This window comes from Bos javanicus, chromosome 24, assembly GCF_032452875.1.
Source record: "Bos javanicus breed banteng chromosome 24, ARS-OSU_banteng_1.0, whole genome shotgun sequence".
Taxonomy (NCBI): Eukaryota; Metazoa; Chordata; class Mammalia; order Artiodactyla; family Bovidae; genus Bos; species Bos javanicus.
Genome location: NC_083891.1, coordinates 44,269,882 through 44,288,854, shown reverse-complemented (window position 1 = coordinate 44,288,854; position 18,973 = coordinate 44,269,882). Strand labels below are relative to the sequence as shown.

Genomic DNA, 18,973 nt, shown 5'->3' with positions numbered 1-18,973 from the left:
GAAGTGCAGGTTATTTCTAATTCAGAATCATTCCCTTCAATTATTCCTTTGGCTATTTCTTCTATTCAGTGGTTCTTTCTTTTTTTTTTAGCTCAGTTTAGAACTCTACTCTCTGTTCTCCATTTCTCTCATTTTCTCTCTCACTGTTTTTATTTCTTTATTTTGCATTATGCGAGAGCCTTCCCTAATCTAAGGTCCATAACACCAATTTAATTTTGTCTTTCATCTTCCCTTTGCAGATTGACCTGTGGATGTTTAATTTTGCATTACACATTTTGCATCCCTGTGATCTTTCTTACTTTATCCATCCTTCTTTCTGCTAATTCTGATGCTTTTTCATCTCATAATGCTCTCTCTTTGTTACTTTATGGTCCTTCCCACCCCCTCCCCACCCTCCGGGAGGCCAGGGGTGGGGCATTGGGGGGTGGGGGTGTAGGGGGGGTGGGGGGTGGTCATGATTCTTTCTGTTGCTGATGTCTGGTAGCAGTCTAAAATTCCTATTTTGCTACTGTTGTAAATAATATCATAATACTATTCTTTCTTCCTTGTTCTGAGTGCTAGGGCTGGTGCTCAGCCACTCAGTCATACCCAGCTCTCTGTGACCACATGGACTGTAGCCCTCCAGGCACTTCTGCCCATGGAATTTTTCAGACAAGAATACCGCAGTGGGTTGCCATTTCCTCCTTCAGGGGATCTTCCCAACCCAGGAATTGAACCTAGATCTCCTTCCTTGACAGGCGGATTCTTTACCACTGACCTACTTGGGAAGCCCTTGTTCTGAGTATTTCATCCCTAAGGTCTTGTGTTTTATTCTTTCTCTTTACTCACGCTCTAATGAAGAAAAAGCCATGCAAGGCAGCCTTGGTCTACAAAGAAAGTACTAGACAACTTTTTGACTCCACCTTCTATTCAGCTTGAAGTCAATCATAGTCCTCCTCTCAGAGCTATGGCTGTTATCAGTGATCTGGTCACCTCAGTTCCTTGCAAACAGTGGTGTGCTGGGGCTCATTAGAGCCCATCCATGTGAGTTCTTCCCAACTCCACCTTCAATAATGTCAAGTTGATAGCTTGAAAATCAGCTATGGTGGGAGTGTTTATACCACAAGAACAGCAAACTTAACAAATCAGGGCTTAAAAAAAAAAAATCTGGAGAACGAAGCATTAAGCATTTACACCACTGATAGCAAACATCTACATACTACTGTTTGCAGGTTCTTCCGTCAGTTTCTTTACAACTCCGAATAGCTGAAATGCACAATGTGCACTGTCCCAGAGACTCTTTATGTCTTCCTCAGAACTTTCCTTGAGGAAATGTCTCTGCCCAGAAGTCAAAATCTCCTCCCAAACCTCCCTCCTCCAGTCTTGCCTATGTTCTCTGAAAGCTGTAGACTTTGAGAATATGTATAATGATGTTAGGGAAGAGACAGTCTTTGGTTGTTTTATTAAAGTTGTCCATGCGGAAGATCTGATGACGGCCTAGTTTTCTTGTTGACAGAAATTGTAAGTTTCTGATCTCAAAGGGACAAATTGTGTAAAAGGATGGAGTGTGAGCCTCTGTGGCTTCAGATAGGGAAGCAACTGTATTTTTAACTGAGGCTCGTCGGCATATGTAAGAATCCCTTCTCAAATTCCAACAAGAGATGGATCATCTGTCTGACTTCTGCATTGGAGTGGTTGAGCATTCATCTTTCCATGTGTCTTCTAAGGTATTTAGGTGGAGAGTCAGAAGTGGCCTTTTCCTCTTGAGGGATTTTACATGTGTCTGGGATCCTCTTTTGCCCCCTTGAGTTAATGCCTTTTCATTATTCAGGCCCTGGTCTGAAAGTCTACCTGCTACAGAAGCACAGAGTAAAAGCTCCATAAACACCGATAAAGTGATCAAGCAATCCAACCCATGTTGTTGTTGTTTAGTCAATAAGTCATGTCTGACTCTTTTCTGACCCCACGGACTACAGTCCACGAGGCTCCTCTGCCCATGGGATTTCCCAGGCACAAATACTGGAGTGGGCTGCCATATTCTTCTCCAGGGGATCTCCCCAACCCAGGGACTGAACCCACGTCTCCTGCCTTGGCCTTCCCTGAGCCACTAGGGAAACAATCCAACCCTTGCCAGCTTCAGTCAGTGAGGCCAAAGGCAGCTCTGCACACAGCTCTCTGACCCTGCAAACACAGCAGTGGTCTCCAGCAGAGAATGAAGATCAGACTCAGTGACTTTATTATGTTACGTGGACTTCCCTGGTGGCTCAGGGGTAAAGAATCTGCCTGCAATACAGTAGCCAGAGGAGACACAGATTCGATCCCTGGGTCAGGAAGATCCCCTGGAGGGGAGCATGGCAACCTACTCCAGTATTCTTGCCTGGAGAATCCCACAGACAGAGAAGCCTGGTGAGCTACAGTCCATAGCGTCACAAAGAGTTGGACACAACTGAAGCAACTTAGCATGGAACCACACACACCTATATGGTACATTCCTGACCACAGATCACCTCCTCCAAGCAGCACTGTCTGAGTACTCCATCCAGCACATTGTAGAGCAGCATGTCCTGAGGTGCAGCTTCGCCCAAATCCCATTGACTTGCATAACTTCATATAATTCCCTAATTCCTCTGGCTGGCCTGTCCTTTCTTCACCACCTGGTTATCTCTAAGCCATTCTTCAATAATTGGGTCAAGTTTCACCTCCTTCATAAAGACTACTTGGGCCTTCCTTTTCTCGTACTTTTCTCTGTGTGTACAAATGTATCCACACATATACACAGTCACACTCACAGATGTTCTTACTCTCACTTTCCTGGGCATTCTGCTATCAAAGCATTTGGCAAACTGTATTGCAATGTTCCCTTATTTATCTCTCCCACAAGACCAAAGACTCCATAAGGAAGGGGCTGGGTTTTAAGTGGGTCTCTACCATATACCAGAGAATAGTGAACACGCTCAGTAAGTGTCCCACAGCAAGTGTCTAAACGATGTTTCCTCTTGAAAAGAGGAATGGAAGTAGCACTGCTTTGAGGTCATGGGTTTAGATTAGTTAACCTCTCTTTTCCGGTGAGCAACTGTGTTTTCAGGAATTATACTTAAACTGTTTGCTTCATTTGGAAACTTGGTAATAATCCTACCTCAAGGGTAAGGAGTAATTGAAGATCAAAACAAGATATTTATGAAAGATCATGTTGGGATCACCATAGTGGGTATTCAAAACTTTAAGTGAATTTGATTTACTCCCACAGTCTGTGTCACCCACACTGGCATTAGGCCAAATGTTGCCTTCTCCTCCCAGATTCCAAGTAAAGCCTGTGGTTTGGGAGTTGGAGACCAACCTCCTCCACCTCCCTTTACAATGGGAAGCACATACAAGTAGTTTAATTTGTATCCACTAATGAGTGTTTTGAAGTTGTTTGACTATTGCTTTCTTCTTGTACTTGGTTTGTCCTGTGGAGGAAATAAGACTTAATTCAACCACGAATTCCAGATTCAATTCTGCACTTTGCCATTTGGAGCTAAGTTCAGTTCAGTTCAGTCGCTCAGTCGTGTCTGACTCTTTGCGACCCCATGAATTGCAGCACACCAGGCCTCCCTAGGTAGACTTAGGCAAGTTCTTTTTTTCTCCCAGGGTCTTGTCATCCACATCTGTAGAAAGGGGAGGTGATGAGGTGAACTCTGTTGTCCCTTCACCTCTAACCTTCTCAGCTGCTGAGCCTTCTTTCCTCAACTTGACAATCAAAAACCTTTCAAAGACAGCTGGTACCCCACACCTCTTCATAGGTTTTACTGGCTCTGCAGCTCTGCTCAGTTATTCAGTTCAGTTCAGTTGTTCAGTCATGTCCAACTCTTTGTGACCCCATGGACTGCAACACGCCAGGCCTCCCTGTCCATCACCAACTCCCAGAGTTTACCCAAACTCATGTCCATTGAGTTAGTGATGCCATCCAACCATTTCATCTTCTGTCTTCCCCTTCTCCTCCTGCCCCCAATCCCTCCCAGCATCAGAGTCTTTTCCAATGAGTCAACTCTTCGCATGAGGTGGCCAAAGTATTGGAGTTTCAGCTTTAGCATGGATCCTTCCAATGAACACCCAGGACTGATCTCCTTTAGGATGGACTGATTGGATCTCCTTGCAGCCCAAAGGACTCCCAAGAGTCTTCTCCTACACCACAGTTCAAAAGCATCAATTCTTTGGCGCTTAGCTTTCTTTATAGTCCAACTCTCACATCCATACATGACTACTGGAAAACCCATAGCCTTGACTAGACGGACCTTTGTTGGTTTAGCCTAACACAAAACTAAGAATTGGTCTCTGTGCTCAGGGATCTCCATGACACGGAGAGGCAGAATCAAACTTCCGAGGCCGGAGGCCAAACGCGTACTGTTAATCAACAGTTCCAGTTCTAGCTGCAAAAATAGTGCCTCCTCTGGGAACCAATAACACAATGCAATGGTAGAATCCTTGGGTACTGGACCCCCAGGGAAAGGTCTCAACAGCATTGCCTGGGCCAATCCTCCAGTTTAAAGGTGGAGCTCTGGTTTTGGTGTACTACCCATTCTCTGCATTTCTCCATGCAGTCAAGAAAAGCACACACTTGTAGTGGGAGAAAGGGTTGAGCATAATAAATGGTCTCTATAGGCATTATCTATTTAATCTAGACAACAACCCTGTGATGCAAAAGACACACCCTCATACTAAAGATGTGGAAATGTAAATACAAATGTCTAGAGAGGCAATTTGCTCTGCACACACTACCTGTGCCAGATCCACAATCAAATTCAGGCTTGTATGATTCCAAAGTCTGTGCTTTTACTTAAAGATCATGATGTCTCTAAAACAAAGTGATGCCAGCTTTTGGCCAAATGCTCCTAGCTACTTTTATACATGAGTGAAAGTTGTCCAGTCGTGTCCAACTCTTTGCAACCCCATGGACCATACCACAGTCCATGGAATTCTCCAGGCCAAAATACTGGAGTGGGTAGCCTTTCCCTTCTCCAGAGGATCTTCCCAACTCAGGGATGGAACCCAGGTCTCCTGCACTGCAGGCGGATTCCTTACCAGCTGAGCCACAAGGTAAGCCCACTTTTATACATGGGAGCTCTAAAACCAGTTTGCCATTCGACTTGCCACATCACTTACATTCTCTGGGCATCAGTTTTCTCATCGGCCTCCTAATCTCTTCACCAACTTCTACAAGGAAAATAAAAAAATAACATACACAGAATAGCACCTAAATAGGTTAAATATGTAGGGTTCACCTGTAAGAAGTAACTGTGATCATAATATCTTTTGTGTAAGTGTATTAAAGAAGACACCCACATAGTAAAGAAAATGATCCTAACTTTGAACAAGGAAATAGTATATAATAAGTGTTAAGTTTATTTGTTGATTTAAACCTGAGATTTACCCATTTTACAGATAAGAAAATGGAAGTAGAGATATTTGTTGAAATCACATAGGTAGTTCTGTCTGACCCCAACTGTCATTTGCTTTCCATTGAACCATAATGCCCCCAAGTCTTGAAATATCCAGCATTAGTAGTCACTTAAACTGATCCTCCACCATACCACATATAAACTGGGGATGAAAATGGTAGAGTTACCTGAGGGCAATGCAGCTAAACTGAATAACTGAACAGATAATAACTTCCCTAGTCTTTCTTTCAAGGCCCCTTAATTTTGACCGCACTACCTGTTCAGTCTTAATTCAAATTCCTTGACTTCTCAACCATCTGATTCAAAACTGCTTTGCTCACTGTCATTAGAACGTAAAGTGTAATCTGACACTTAGACGTTTGCGCTTCTGCCACAAAGGAGATGCTAGGCATACCAGAGAGTAAACAAATACTGGCTCCATTTCCTGTCCTTTATGATATTTCTCCTTCAGCTATCCTGAACTGACATTTAAATATTGCATTGTTACTGAAATTTGAACATGTCTCTCTCCAATTACGTTTTAAACTCCTGGAAATGAGCACCCATGTCACAGAGCTTTTTTGTTCCTCCAAGTGGCTGATTCCATTCCGAATGCTTACACATAGTTTTATTTTTTTTTGTCCTAAAGATGCCTCTTTTGAACTCCACACTGAAGAGCTGGTGGCTAACAGGACTAGTAGTGGGCAGGACAGTCAGATGCCAGGATCTTCTTGTGTGTGGCATGTGTGGAATTCCTCCAACTGGCACATACCTCTGCTCCTCACACCTACCCTCCTCACATTCTGAAAACTCCAGTCATGGCTCCCATCTCAGCACGGGAGACACAGCCTTGACCCGTTCCCCACAGCACCCCACCCCATCTGTTGTGCTGACTGACACTCCACAGAGCCCTAGAGGACCATCTCCTGCTTCTACTCCTCCACTTGTTTTTAAGAGTTCTTAAGGAGTCTTCCACCAGATTGAAAACAGAGACAACTTCCTCTCCATCTCTTGGGGTCCCCACAGCACCCATCAGAGTCTATGACACTCCTGTTTAAATGTAAATGAGGCCTAGTTTAGTGGGCCCTAAGTGTCGTTCTTTCCGCTGCTGTCAGGAGACTTCAGACCAGCAAGGTGTCTGCTGTAGTGACCTGTGGCTCAATATCAGCCAGCTGGATCTTCAGCATCAGGGCCTCCTTGTTCCTGTCAGATGCAGTACATGATCACAATTAGCATCTGTTTCCTGGTGGCAATTTCAAATTCACATTCAAACTCTGTCCCATCTCTGCTCTTGTACCAAAGCTAACTGGGACACCAAGAATGTCCCCTGGTTCCAGTTCTACCATCAAACCTAAAACCACAACATTCTTGAAGCCTTCCCCGACTGTACTTTATCCCTGATCACCCAAATAGCTAATTCCACTTAGATCATGCTCCCATTTTGGCTGCAGACTGATGCTTTCCATTTGAGCTAAGCCTGTCTCTTGAGATATACTGTCCATTCGTCAAGGGCAAAAGCCCCATCTCATACCAGACCTTTCTCACCCAACATTGCCAAGAACAATGGCACAAACTACAATGCTGAGACTTTAACAAACATTTGTGGATCCAAAACCCAACTGTAATTGAGCTCCAGAGTACAAAATAATGAGCAGAGAGAAGGCCCACAGGGCTTTCACATCAAATCATCCTTTTTAGTCACCATTATGAATCAATACTTAAAAAAAAAAAGTCAAAGCTCTCATTGCTTGAATAATAATAGGTCACAGACATACCACCCAACAACTGCAAGGGACTTGCCACCCAGAGTTTATTCTTTTGCTACAAGCACAACTGTGCCCCAATTGCTTCTAATGGGAGTTCTCAGGCTACAACATCGGATTCATCAAATTTACCATCTCCAGCATCTACATCTTTCCAGACCCAAGCTGAAACCCCCCAAGCCCAGTCTTTCCACTGACAAATCTCTCGATCTTAAACAAATAAAAGGAATAATGAAGACATTTCTTTGTACCTAATTAGACTAATCGAGTTGCTTGCCTTTTTTTTTTTTTTTCCATATCCCAAGTCCTAGAGTTAAAGTAACTGAAGCATCTCAGGAGCTTGTAGAGCCTTGCTGGTCCGAAATACTCAAACAGTGTGCTCCTAGGTAACTCAGAATGACTGCTGAACTCAGGTCAAAACCCAATTTTCCTATTTCCACCCCAACCCTAACCTCAGAGGCCTCTGGCTTTGGACAAACTGCAGGTCACTCCCTCTCATCTCAAAATGCATGCAAACCAATTCACGCATTGTTATTGAACACAGGCCATGAAAGGGCAGACTCTGATGTGAAGATTGAACAGACATCCCAGGAGCACAGGCATAGCCCTAACCTTTATGCCCACGGAATCTACACAAGAAAACAATGCCTAGCCCCCTAGACCCATGAGGTCCAAAAGCAACCACAGCAGAGATTCCAAACGCCTACTGAGCACAGAAGTAGTAAGCAAAGCCCAGAAAGGGAATACAGTACAGATTTTCCAGAAGCCGTCTTCGTCTGCTTTGTCTGAGACAAGCCATTTCCCTTGTCTCAATTTGGTCACTTCATCAACAGGGGCCAGTTTTCAAAAGATGTACCGGATCAATCCTTTTCTTTCTTCCACGTTATTCACTATCGTATTTCTTTACATTTAACTAATCATCCCCCTCCTCTTCTTTCCGTGTCCCCAAGCCTGGCTCTTTGAGTTTCTCCTGGTCCCATGTCTCCTTCTGTAACTCTCACCACAGCAAACACTTAGCAAAGGTCACGATGTCTTAGTGGGAGTAACGTAGACAGTTGTTGGGGTGCTACTAAATGAGGTTGAGGAGTTCTGAGCTTTAAGAAACCTTTAAAATTCCTGGGACACTTCTGCCTATAGAGTCACAGAATTTCAGAAGGGGCCCCTCCTCCACAATAATCCAAACTCTTTCTCTTTACTGTGGCTCAAGCTAAGGAGCAGAAAGGATTATCCTATACCACGTGCTGACCGGGGGCCAATCCAGCCTGCCACCAGTCTTGCAGGAGCCCGTGCCCAGAACTTTCCCTTCTGAGTGCATTTCTCTGCTCAGCCTTCTTTTCTACTGCAGCCAGGCGCACTCAGTCACCAAGGAGTGAGAAGCACTTGGACTTAAGTAACAAAGAAGATTGCATGGTTAAGTGCCAAAATGAGTGTGGTGGACAAAAAATGCAATCGAAATTTTCAGAGAAAGTCAAGAGCTATGTGGGCGAGAGTGGCGAGCAGGCTCTAGTAGGTACTTAATAAATATTTTGATGATTGAATGAATAAGTGAATCACTGACTGATAAGATGTACATGCAGTAAAGCATCATTAACTCTCAGGCTTTGTGGGAATAACTGAGAGTGGGTGATTGCCCCTGAAAGATAGCCAAAAATATAAAAAGTCATTGACATAAGTGCTTATTATTCACTTTGTCTAAGAGATTCTCATTGTGTTGCTTCACTGTGCAGAGCTTTCATGTATCTTAAACAACATTCACTTTTAATATTCTATCGCTGCATAAATTCTGTGATTCATTCATTCTCAGAAATCATTCATAAGTAGGACTTTGTGGGGGCAACCTTGGCCCCATCCTTCAAGGACTCACAGCCTGGAGAGGTGACTGACAACGAAGAGCAAAGCAGTATAAGCCAGATGCCCGGCAAGTGCTTTAATCCTGAAATGCTCTGGAAACGGCAGTGAAGAACTGAGAGCTGGTCAGGTGTCCTAAGAGGTAGACACTCTGGCTAAAAGGGACCAGTTGGGACACTTTCAGAGAGAAGGCGGTGACACAGAAGGAGCAGAAGTGTGGAGGTGGACAAGTGTACAAGTGCTCAGGGCCAACAAGGAAATCAGTCTAAAGGGAACAGAGGCCTAGGTGTGCTGCATTAAACGAGGTTCACCGGTGAGTTCTGCAACATGCCCAGTGCAGGCTGCTGAGCAGGGCAAGCCAGGAATCATGGGAAAGAGAAAGAGGGGCAATGCAGAAGAGTCTGTGAAGATCGACCCTGATTCGAGAGAACTTTCTGGGTTTGCTGGGACAGATACAATCTTGCTATCGGTTCTGTTCTTTAGAGAGGATACAAATTCTGTCTTGACTGTCATTTCTCAGCCACTGTGGCTCCCTGATGGAAACCCCCCCCCCACACACACACACACTCACCACCCATTACCTGTCCTCTCTGTGGCTCTCCATGTCTTTTTTCTTTTTTCCTTGAAGAGTTAAGAATGAGAAGGAATTCTTAGTGCATATATATCTTTGCATATATATCTGAGATCAAGAGTCTCAGACAGTATTGAATTTGGACTCAAGGATCCATTAGTGCATCCTTGAGTCCAAATTCAATACTATCTGAGACTCTTGATCTCAGATATATATGCAAAGTAGGTATCCAAGAATTCAACTGATCTGAAATACATATACTATACACATTTTCTTTTTCCTTTGGTCAACTCAAGAGCACAAAACAACTATTCCCTGACTGTCTTAGAACACAAGGGGCCCCTACAGGCATTTCTAGGCATACCAAGAAGCTATTAATCTCCAAGCGATGGTGACAACAATCCCAGACACCAGTTTCCAGGAGGCAGCGTGGAAATCCTCTCAGAGTTCAATTATAGAAATTAGCTGGTATTATTTAATCCTCAAAACCCCTGTGAAGTAGGCAGGGTAAGCATCTTTTATCCTTATTTTACTGATTAGTTTACTGAGGCTCGAAGAGGTTAAATAACTTTCCAGGGACATTTAGCTGGGAAATAATAGGGACAAAATCCAAGGCAGATCTTGTCACTTCAGGTGTGATGCTCTTCACACTTTATCAGAGCCATCTGGTCCCATGTGGGCCACCAACTTGTGTCATTTCAGCAAGTCATTACATCAGTGGCCTCATCTTCTGCAAGGGGATAAAAGGCTTACCTAGCTTCCTGCCTTAGAAAATCAAGGGGGCAAATGTGATATAAAGATAGTTTTGAAAAGAAAAGTGCCGTGGATATAAAAAAGTTTGTTTTGATGCAAAAAGGTATATTGGGTCAGAGAAACATTTTTCCAAGGTGGCAAAGTTCTAAAACTCTTATCGACTCACCATTCATCCCTTCTCCCTTTCCAGCACTTGGAAAGGTAGAAGCCTCTACCTGCCTGGGGGTCAGCTTAGCTGGCCTTGCCTGTAATTTATTTCTCATGGATCTGCTGATGACAACCCATCATCAGCTCCTGGAAAGGGGTAGCTGCTTCCTCCCAAGAGATCCTGTGGACTTCAGGGATGCTCACATTCTCCATCTGACCCTGGCATTATTTGCTCTGAACTGGACAGAAAGTCAACTGCAGGTTTCTACACCAAAGGCCATTAAAAAAAAATCTTTCCTCAATCTTAGAGGGTACTCGCTTAAGGGGGTAAGAAAACCAACTCTGAAAGGGAAGCTGCTCTGACCCGATTCTGAAAATTCCGGATATGAAATGTAAGGGCCACTAAGTTGGACTCAGTCATCTACGGTCACCAGTTTCCCCCAATACTTGGTATTGTCTCAACCCAGTGTGTCTAAGGGGGCATAAGAATCTAGTAGTAAAGCTAAGCGAAAATGGACATAAATACTTAGAGCCAAACAAAAATGTAAGTTGGCATCTTTCCCCTGAATTCATGAAGTAGTACATTCTGTGGGCATCTTGGTGTTTACTTTTCTGCACTTATCAAGCGTTTGGCTGCCCAAAAGTGTCTGCAGTTTCATGAAGAGTTTGTGAAACACCAGGGTTTCCTTTAGAAACAATTCTAAATGAAGTTCAAACCTATGGCTAGATCTGATGACTGGGCTCCTTATTTATGCACATGCATGCATGAGCAGTTGTGTCTGACTCTTTGCGACGCCATGGACTGCAGCCCACCAGGCTCCTCTGTCTATGGAATTTGCCAGGCAAGAATACTGGAGTGGGTTGCCATTTCCTCCTCCAGGGGATCTTCCTGACCCAAGGATCAAACCCACATTTCCTGTGTCTCCTGCACTTCAGGGAGATTTTTTACCCACTGAGCCAACTCCTTATTTAATCCTGACCCAAAACATTCTGGGAAGCTCACCAGGTTTCACAGTATACCATAAGATCATAGGATAGCAATGGAACTGGACTGTTTTGTACCCTTCTTCGCAGAACCCAAGGACCAAGCGCAGCGATATGTGGCCAGGACTCTATGAGCTTCCTTTTCTCAGGGCAGTGCTACCCCTTCAGGACAAGAGCAGCCTCCTGTCTCTGCTCCCTACTCCTCCATCCCGAAGAGACAGATCCCACACAGTGGGTCCCTGAGCAAACTCAGTAACATTATCTCATTTTTTAAGGCATTGCAACTTCTGACAACATTAATGTGTTAATAATAATTTATCCCATTCTCCTGGCAGGAACAAAACTGAAGCAACTTGAAATGCCATCAGCAAAAATTATTTATTTTCCATTCCTGAGCAGTGAAGAAAACAAGATCTCATTGGCCAGGTCCACTCTCAATAGCTATCTGGTTTCAATTAAAACTTCAAGTCTCCAAGGGAAAAACTGGCATTCTGAGTTGCTGAGGCCCAGCCAAGTTTCAGTGTCTCTACAAACTCCAGAAAGGATGTCCCATCCAACCAGCCAACCTCTCATCTTCCTCCTTTTGCATATCATATAGACTTCAGAGCAGAGACTAAAGTACAGCTAAAAATAATGACCAGGTTAAAAGAACTCTGCGCTCCTAGAGGTACATTTTTTGTGCCAGTGAAGTATTGATTCTGCTCCTAATGGAAATGAACGTCAAGATAACAGCAGAAATGGAATCAGGAATCCAGGGGAAAGTACCTACCTATTTATTTCTTCTTCAACAAACTCCTGCCTCCCCCCACTGACCATTTTCAACTAAATTTTCTACAAAGATTCCAAGTACTGTTTTCTCTTTGCCCTCAGCCCTCATTTTTAGGTCAAGTGACTTACAAAGTAGCCTACCATGAATAATGCACACACAGGACCAGAAGTCCTTGTGGTACCAAAGGGGCTCCTTGGTTCACTCGAGGATACCCCTAGGCTTCCCCTGTGTGAAGTGCAGAACAGGGCTTGCCAGCGATGCCTTCCTGTGGGATGTTCTGATGTTAACATACAAAAGGTCAGATTACACCCGTTCACTTGCCCAGCCCATTCGTGAACATATAAGGCAGTTGATACTATCTCCCAAGCTATAACTGGCCCCTTCCAAACCATATCACTGCCTCTCAGTCAATCATCCTTGTATTCACTACAAACCATTCCCCACCTCCAATTTGTTTATTTCACTGACACATCTATTTTCCCTGCTAACAGAAACAAGTCTGCTTTCCTCCTCTGGCTTCCGATAGCATTCACTCACCACCTCCTCCCCTCTGCCCCCGCTCAGATTACTATAGTGGCTAGCAGTTTCCAGAGCCCAGCTCTAACACCGATTCAACTTCCCAAGACTAAGACTTTTATTTTCTTAATGGGGGAGGGGAGATGGTGTGCAAAGCAGCACTTTCTGCATACCTGGTCTCCTGTCTTCTCAGGCTACATTCCCTGAAGTTGGCAAATCTCTGTGTTTAGCCATACTCTTCTGATCTGCCCTAAAGCCCTTCTTTGGTAGCAGGCAAAGTAATTAAGTACAGAGGACAATACTGCATCTTCAACTTCACTGGGACTTCCAAGTGAGAGCAAAAGAGATCATGTCTCCTTTCAGGAGTCTTGGAATGGCAGAAGTCACAAAAAGCAGGAGAAAGGGGAAGGAGTGACCAAGGATTGTAAACTGGCTACATTTTAAAGTGCTACAAACTTTCTCCTCCCTCACAGGCCCCTGGACAGTTGGCTCCACCTCCCCATCCCAGCCAAACAACATTCAACTGGGGTGTGTGAGGGTAACTCTCTCGGAGCCTGCTGGTCTGGCCCCAGTGTTGCAGATGTGGCCACATAGAACAACACCCTTCCTCTCCTCTCCTCTCCATGCTCTTCTTTCTGAGCCCACTCCTGCCCTTCCAAAACACATGAGCATGCATGTGCACACCTACACACATGTTTTGAGGATAAGATGGGCTGGGAAGGGCAACCTGATCTACCTGTGTAAACTACAGGATAGTAAGAGATGGGGCAAGACTGCCAGACAGTTTTGGCAATAATAACTTTATAAAGTTAGATTTTGCACAAAACTACAGGAAAGGAAAAACAGGATGAAGAGTAAAGGAATGAAAAGGAATAGAATTTTTAAAAATAATGTAAGAGGAAAACAAGTAATATTAGTATTTCCATAAAGACCATGGACTCCAACTAACTTTTTTAAAAGGTGTGGATAGTGGTGGAGGGGATGGGGAGGCTTGAAAGAAAAAGTAGCTGTGGTAGAATTCCAAAATAAACTGCCCTTTCAGAGGAGAGCTTCTGCAGGGATAAAGAGACACACAAATTGGCCTTTTAGCATTAGATGTCAACCATGAGATTATCAGGACAGTTTATTTGAAGCGGAAATGAATCGGAAATCCTTCCCTCAACAGTCCTCTTAGACCAATATATACACCATCAGAACCCACATAGGCACACATAAAGAATAAATGCAGCATCAAGGGGCAATAAGAACCCCCTCCCCACACCAGCAGTACCTCTAGCCTCATCTCATACTTCCAATTGCACAACTTTCCGATCTCCAAAGAAAATATTTCCAGTTGGATCCTATTTCAGAATTGTAACTGGTGCGGGTTGTGGGAGGAGGGGTGTGTGCAGCCTGTCGGGGATGGGGACTGGAAGACAGCATTTCGGTAGTTACTTATTTTTGTAGAGCCAGCATGCTCTACCGATCAGAAATTGCTATTACCCAACAAAGCTTCTATCACAAACAGACACCAAAAACAGCATCAGCGTTATCACCATCTTGCTAAAGATCTGCCCGGTCCAGTTTACCTGACTTTGTCTCTGTGGAACTTCTTGGACAGTATTGTAGTCAAAGGGATAATGGTTTGAAAGACAAAAACAATAAATCGATACTGAAGGGCTCCCTTTCAGGAGTTATTTCCCACTGGAAACCACCGAACGGGAAAGCCTGTCGTTAATTCCCAAGCCCACGGCTCCTCTAGAAACACACACAATGCGTGCTTTCAAAAAGGGCATTCGTCTGCTTTTAAGGGAATTCCTGTCTTTTCAGAGTCCCAAAACCGGAGAGCACGAGAGAGACTCAGATCCATTGATTAAGATTTTAAGAAAAAGACTAACACAGAGCTACGACACAAGCACACACCAACCTTCGCCGGCTGGACCACTTCTTCCCTGTTCTTCTTTCTATTAACCACACGTTAGATTCTGATACATTCCCCCCCCCCCCCCCACCAACCTACCCACCCACCCCCAAAATCCAACTAGATACAATGTAGCTCTCTAGCTCCACTTAACCTGCAAGTTACAAAGAGAGAGGGGGAAAAAATATCCTGCCGCCTTCCCACTCCTTTCCCTACCCCCTCCCCCTCTTGAGTCCACTCCACCAACGCCAAACCCGCGAGCCCCAGCAGTCGGCGGCCGGACGGAGGGAGGGAGGGAGGGTGCAAAAGGCGGGGGGAGGGGGAAGGCCGGGGCGGAGTGGGTGGGGGGGGGATCAGATTAGGCCGAACTCAATAAGGTCCCAGACCTCCAGCCCGACGCTGCCACCCTCGCCGCCACCACCGAGTCACTTCAAATGAGCCAGCATCTTTGCCCACGGCCGGCTGGCCGGAATCGCGCCCATCCTCCGCAGCCTCGCCGGGACCGGCATCCCGCCCCTTCGGCCCGGTCTCCCAGTTCCCGCCGGTGCAAAGTCAAAGCCCCGGCGAGGCAGCGTTAACTTTTGCACGCAGAGAACACACACCGCCCCTGGCCCCGGGCGTGCGGGGGCCCGCGGCGCGGCGGGAGGCTGGGCGCCGAGCTCCCGGGCCAAGGTCGCTGCGCGTGCTCACCCACGGCTCCGGCTCCGCTGGCCCCGGCGCTCGGTCAGATCCCGGCTCCCGTCGCTCGCCCGAGCCCCCGAAGGTGCTGCTGCGGCAACTCCATGGCGATGAGCATCTGTCACACGGCGAGCCGCGGGCGGGCCGCCCTCGCTCGGGGGGCGCCGGGGCCCCCGGGCGCGCGGAGGCGGAGGCGAGCGGCGGGCGCCCCGGCCGGCCCCGCGCTTCCCGCCCGGCGCGGCCGCCTCCGCCGCGCCACCGATTTACAGAGAGAGATATCAAGGGGGAAAATGGCGTCTCCGGAGCCCGAGGAGTCCTGGAGTAATCACATTCACACACACACACACACGCACACACACACACACACACACACGCCCGCACGCACACACTCGCACACCGCGCGCCGCGGGCCCGGCTAATTTTAGCAGGAACCCCCCTCCCAAATTATATATATATATCCCAGTCTATCCAATCAATGCTATTTTTTTTTTTTTTTTTTCCTTTTCTTCAAAGGATGGATTGGAGCCTTAAAAAAAAATGTTGCCGGGTTCGGGCTCGCAGGAGGCAGCGCGCGAAGGGCGAGGGCGCTTTTGCTGAGCTGTGCAGTTCGGTCCGCGGCGCCGGGCGGCCCAGCCCGCCCGCTCGTCTGCCCGCGGTCGCTAGTGCTGCCACCGCCGCCGCCGCCGCCGCTCCATGGCCGCGCCCGCCCCGCGCCCCCGCCGCGTCCCCTCGCCACCCGCCCGCGTCCCCGGCGAGCGCTGGAGTGGGGTCGGGCCCGAGTGGCTGCCTCCCGCGCCCTCTCTCGAGTCCCGGAGTCCTAGTGAAAGGAAGGGGGAGGGCGCGGGCGGGGGAGGGGGAGGATCGCAGCGGCCTCGCGGCAGAGCCCAGCGGGGACCGCCACCCCGCGATCTGCCTCGGCAGGGGTGCGGGCACCCCACACCAGCGCTTGCCCAGACGACCGGGGGGCCGCTTCCCCGACTTGAGCCCGGGGGAGGCACAGCCAGGAACCTGCGAGCGACCTCTCTCCCTTCACCCTCCCTCAGTGAATTTCTGTGGATTTCGATCCATGGGAGGGAGTGGGGCTCGGGCCGGGGGTGAAGGAAAACAGTTCGTGGAGGCGGATCGGAGACCCCTCGCCGCCCTCGCGCCCCTCCCGCTCCCCGGCGCCCTCGCGGCCCAGTGGCGCTGCGCGCCCGAGTCCGCGGCGGAGACTGGGCGGCCGCGGGGACTGCCGCGGGCTCGGCTCCGGGGCTCAACACTGCCACTGTCTGACACAACAGCAGCAGTGTCGGGGGAGCTGCGCGGCCGGGGCGCGAGATGCGGTAGGCTCTGAAAACCGGGTGCACTTTTTTAACCCGGTAATTACATTTCAGGGGGTTATTATTATTATTATTATTTTTGTCAAGCGACATGCATGCATTCAGATGCATATGTGCATTTTCTCGTATTCACAGACATTGGACCGCTGATGAGGGAAAGACAACGAGAGAGACGACGCTGGCGTGCGGTTCTCTATTCAGGGTGGTGAAAAGAAGAAGGAATGTCTTCAGTTCATACAAAATGTGGTATTTTAATCTCCTTGACTATTTGTATGCGGGGCTGCAAAAGTGGACCTACTCAGGCCACTCAGTGGCAACCCCAGGCAACTGAGGAATGTAACTCCCTCAGGGGCGTGTCTGCGTTATGGGACAATATAGAACAGATAGGGATTCAGAAAGGTTTTGCCAGTGGTTTGAACTCAAAGACGCGGGGGAGAGTTTACTCAAAGCTGGCATTCTGAGAGGACTCCTGCCTACCACGTTTTATATGGAGAGTTTTGGGACTGTGGATTGAGGAATGATTTGATAGTGGTTGGGAATGACCCCCCAGTGTGATGTCAATCACATGTCAATCACATGTCAATGTGATGGGACCAATTACATCAGCCACTGCCGACCTGGGTCGGCTGCTGGTGTGAATTCTGTCACAGAGCCTCCTCACTCTCATCACTCTTTTTTACAGAAAGGATGCAGTGAAGTACAGCAACTCCCATCCTGGCCCATTTCCCTGGATCCGTTTCAGTTCGATCCTAAGTAGATCACTGCCCTCTGACCCAAGTGTTCTTACCAAAGTGCTTTTTTACAGAGAAACGTTCTGACTGGCCAGAAACGTTTCCTGTTACTCATCACAGCAAAAACTCTGTTAGAGCAATGTTTCAGTAGGTCTTCTGTGACCCATATACCAGAGTATTGTTATTAGTGGGAAGGTAATGCTTAATTAGGAAAAAAGAAAATCAGCAGGGCATATGAACTGATGATAGAAATAAAGATAAAGGCATAAAATATGATGTCAAAACAATGGTTCTGTGTGATCAAATGACTTTTGTCTGATTCCTTCTGTACCTAGATTTCTGAAACCCTGTCCCAGAGGCCCTAAAGGACTAAGATAGCATGTGGGTTTTTTTTTCCCCCCTACACTTTCCAAATGGAGAAACTGAGCTCCAGAAATCAGAAGGGTTTGCCTATGAGCATACAGCTGGCTGGTGTCATCTGAGCCAGAACTGAAGTTTATTGCTCAAGTCCTTCCCTTCTATAAACTTAGCATGTTAACAGAGTCTTCCATCCTGTGCTGTTGTGTTTCTTTGAATAGCAGCTCAGAGAAGCACATTACATATTAAAAATTCAGTATAATAGATGATAAATAAGTCTACAGAATTACAGTGCAATAAAGTTTACCCAAGAGATCACCAGTTCAAACCCCATCATCTTAACGTTGAAGAAACAGAGACAGAGAGATGCAGTGGACTGCCCCCAGTCATTAAGTTAAGACAGAGCCATAAATAGACTCTGTGTCCTTTGACTTTTTATTCAATGTCCCTTCCTTAAATGTAGCCCATTTTTTGATCAAGAAGTGAGAAGTGAGAAGAGGAGAAGGAAAGGGGGGTCTTCCCCCTCTTTATTTTATATAGCTATATATATAAAGTGCACATGCTGCCGCTAAGTCACTTCAGGCATGTCCAACTCTGTGCGACCCCATAGACAGCAGCCCACCAGGCTCCTCCGTCCCTGGGATTCTCCAGGCAAGAACACTGGAGTGGGTTGCCATTTCCTTTTCCAAGGCATGAAAGTGAAAAGTGAAAGTGAAGACGCTCAGTCGTGTCCGACTCTTAGCGACCCCATGGACTGAAGCCTACCAGGCTCCTCCGCCCATGGGATTTTCCAGGCAAGAGTACTGGAGTGGGGTGCCATTGCTTTCTCCGAAAGTGCACATACATATGCACAAATGTATCTACATACACTAATATGCATTACATATATTTTTACATATTTGACATTTTTAGTATATAATCATGTATATTAATAATATAAAATATAACTTTGTATACAATAATAAGATGTCACTGAAAAAAGTAAAGCCCTACCCCTGAACAATATGCTTGTTGATGGAGTGGGAACTGTATTCAAATTCTAGCTAAATATGACAGGAATTCTTATCTACTTTCCCTAATAGGCCACTTTCTGTTTATCTAAGAACCAGATCCTAAAACACTGAAAGTCTGAAGCTGGCAAAGAATTTCATCTGAAAATTAGTTCCATGCAATTTTAAGTTACCTATTCTGAAGGCCCCTGGATCCTTGAGAAAATAAAAAGACAATCTGAGCAGCTGATG

The 18,973-nt window shown here is 46.5% G+C and overlaps 1 protein-coding gene across 4 annotated transcripts in view; it reads right to left on the bottom strand.

The window, feature by feature from the left end:
• SETBP1 (SET binding protein 1) overlaps window positions 1-15,968 on the bottom strand; it is a 408,271-nt gene extending 392,303 nt beyond the window's left edge. For 3 of the 4 annotated variants that reach the window (XM_061400044.1, XM_061400047.1, XM_061400048.1), the window contains exon 1: window positions 15,338-15,968. The gene's annotated coding sequence lies outside the window, so the exon portion shown is untranslated. Of the gene's footprint in view, window positions 1-5,121; window positions 14,734-15,337 lie in introns of those variants that run through there. The other variant, XM_061400046.1, reaches the window with a different exon arrangement.
• Window positions 15,969-18,973: the final 3,005 nt, after the last annotated feature.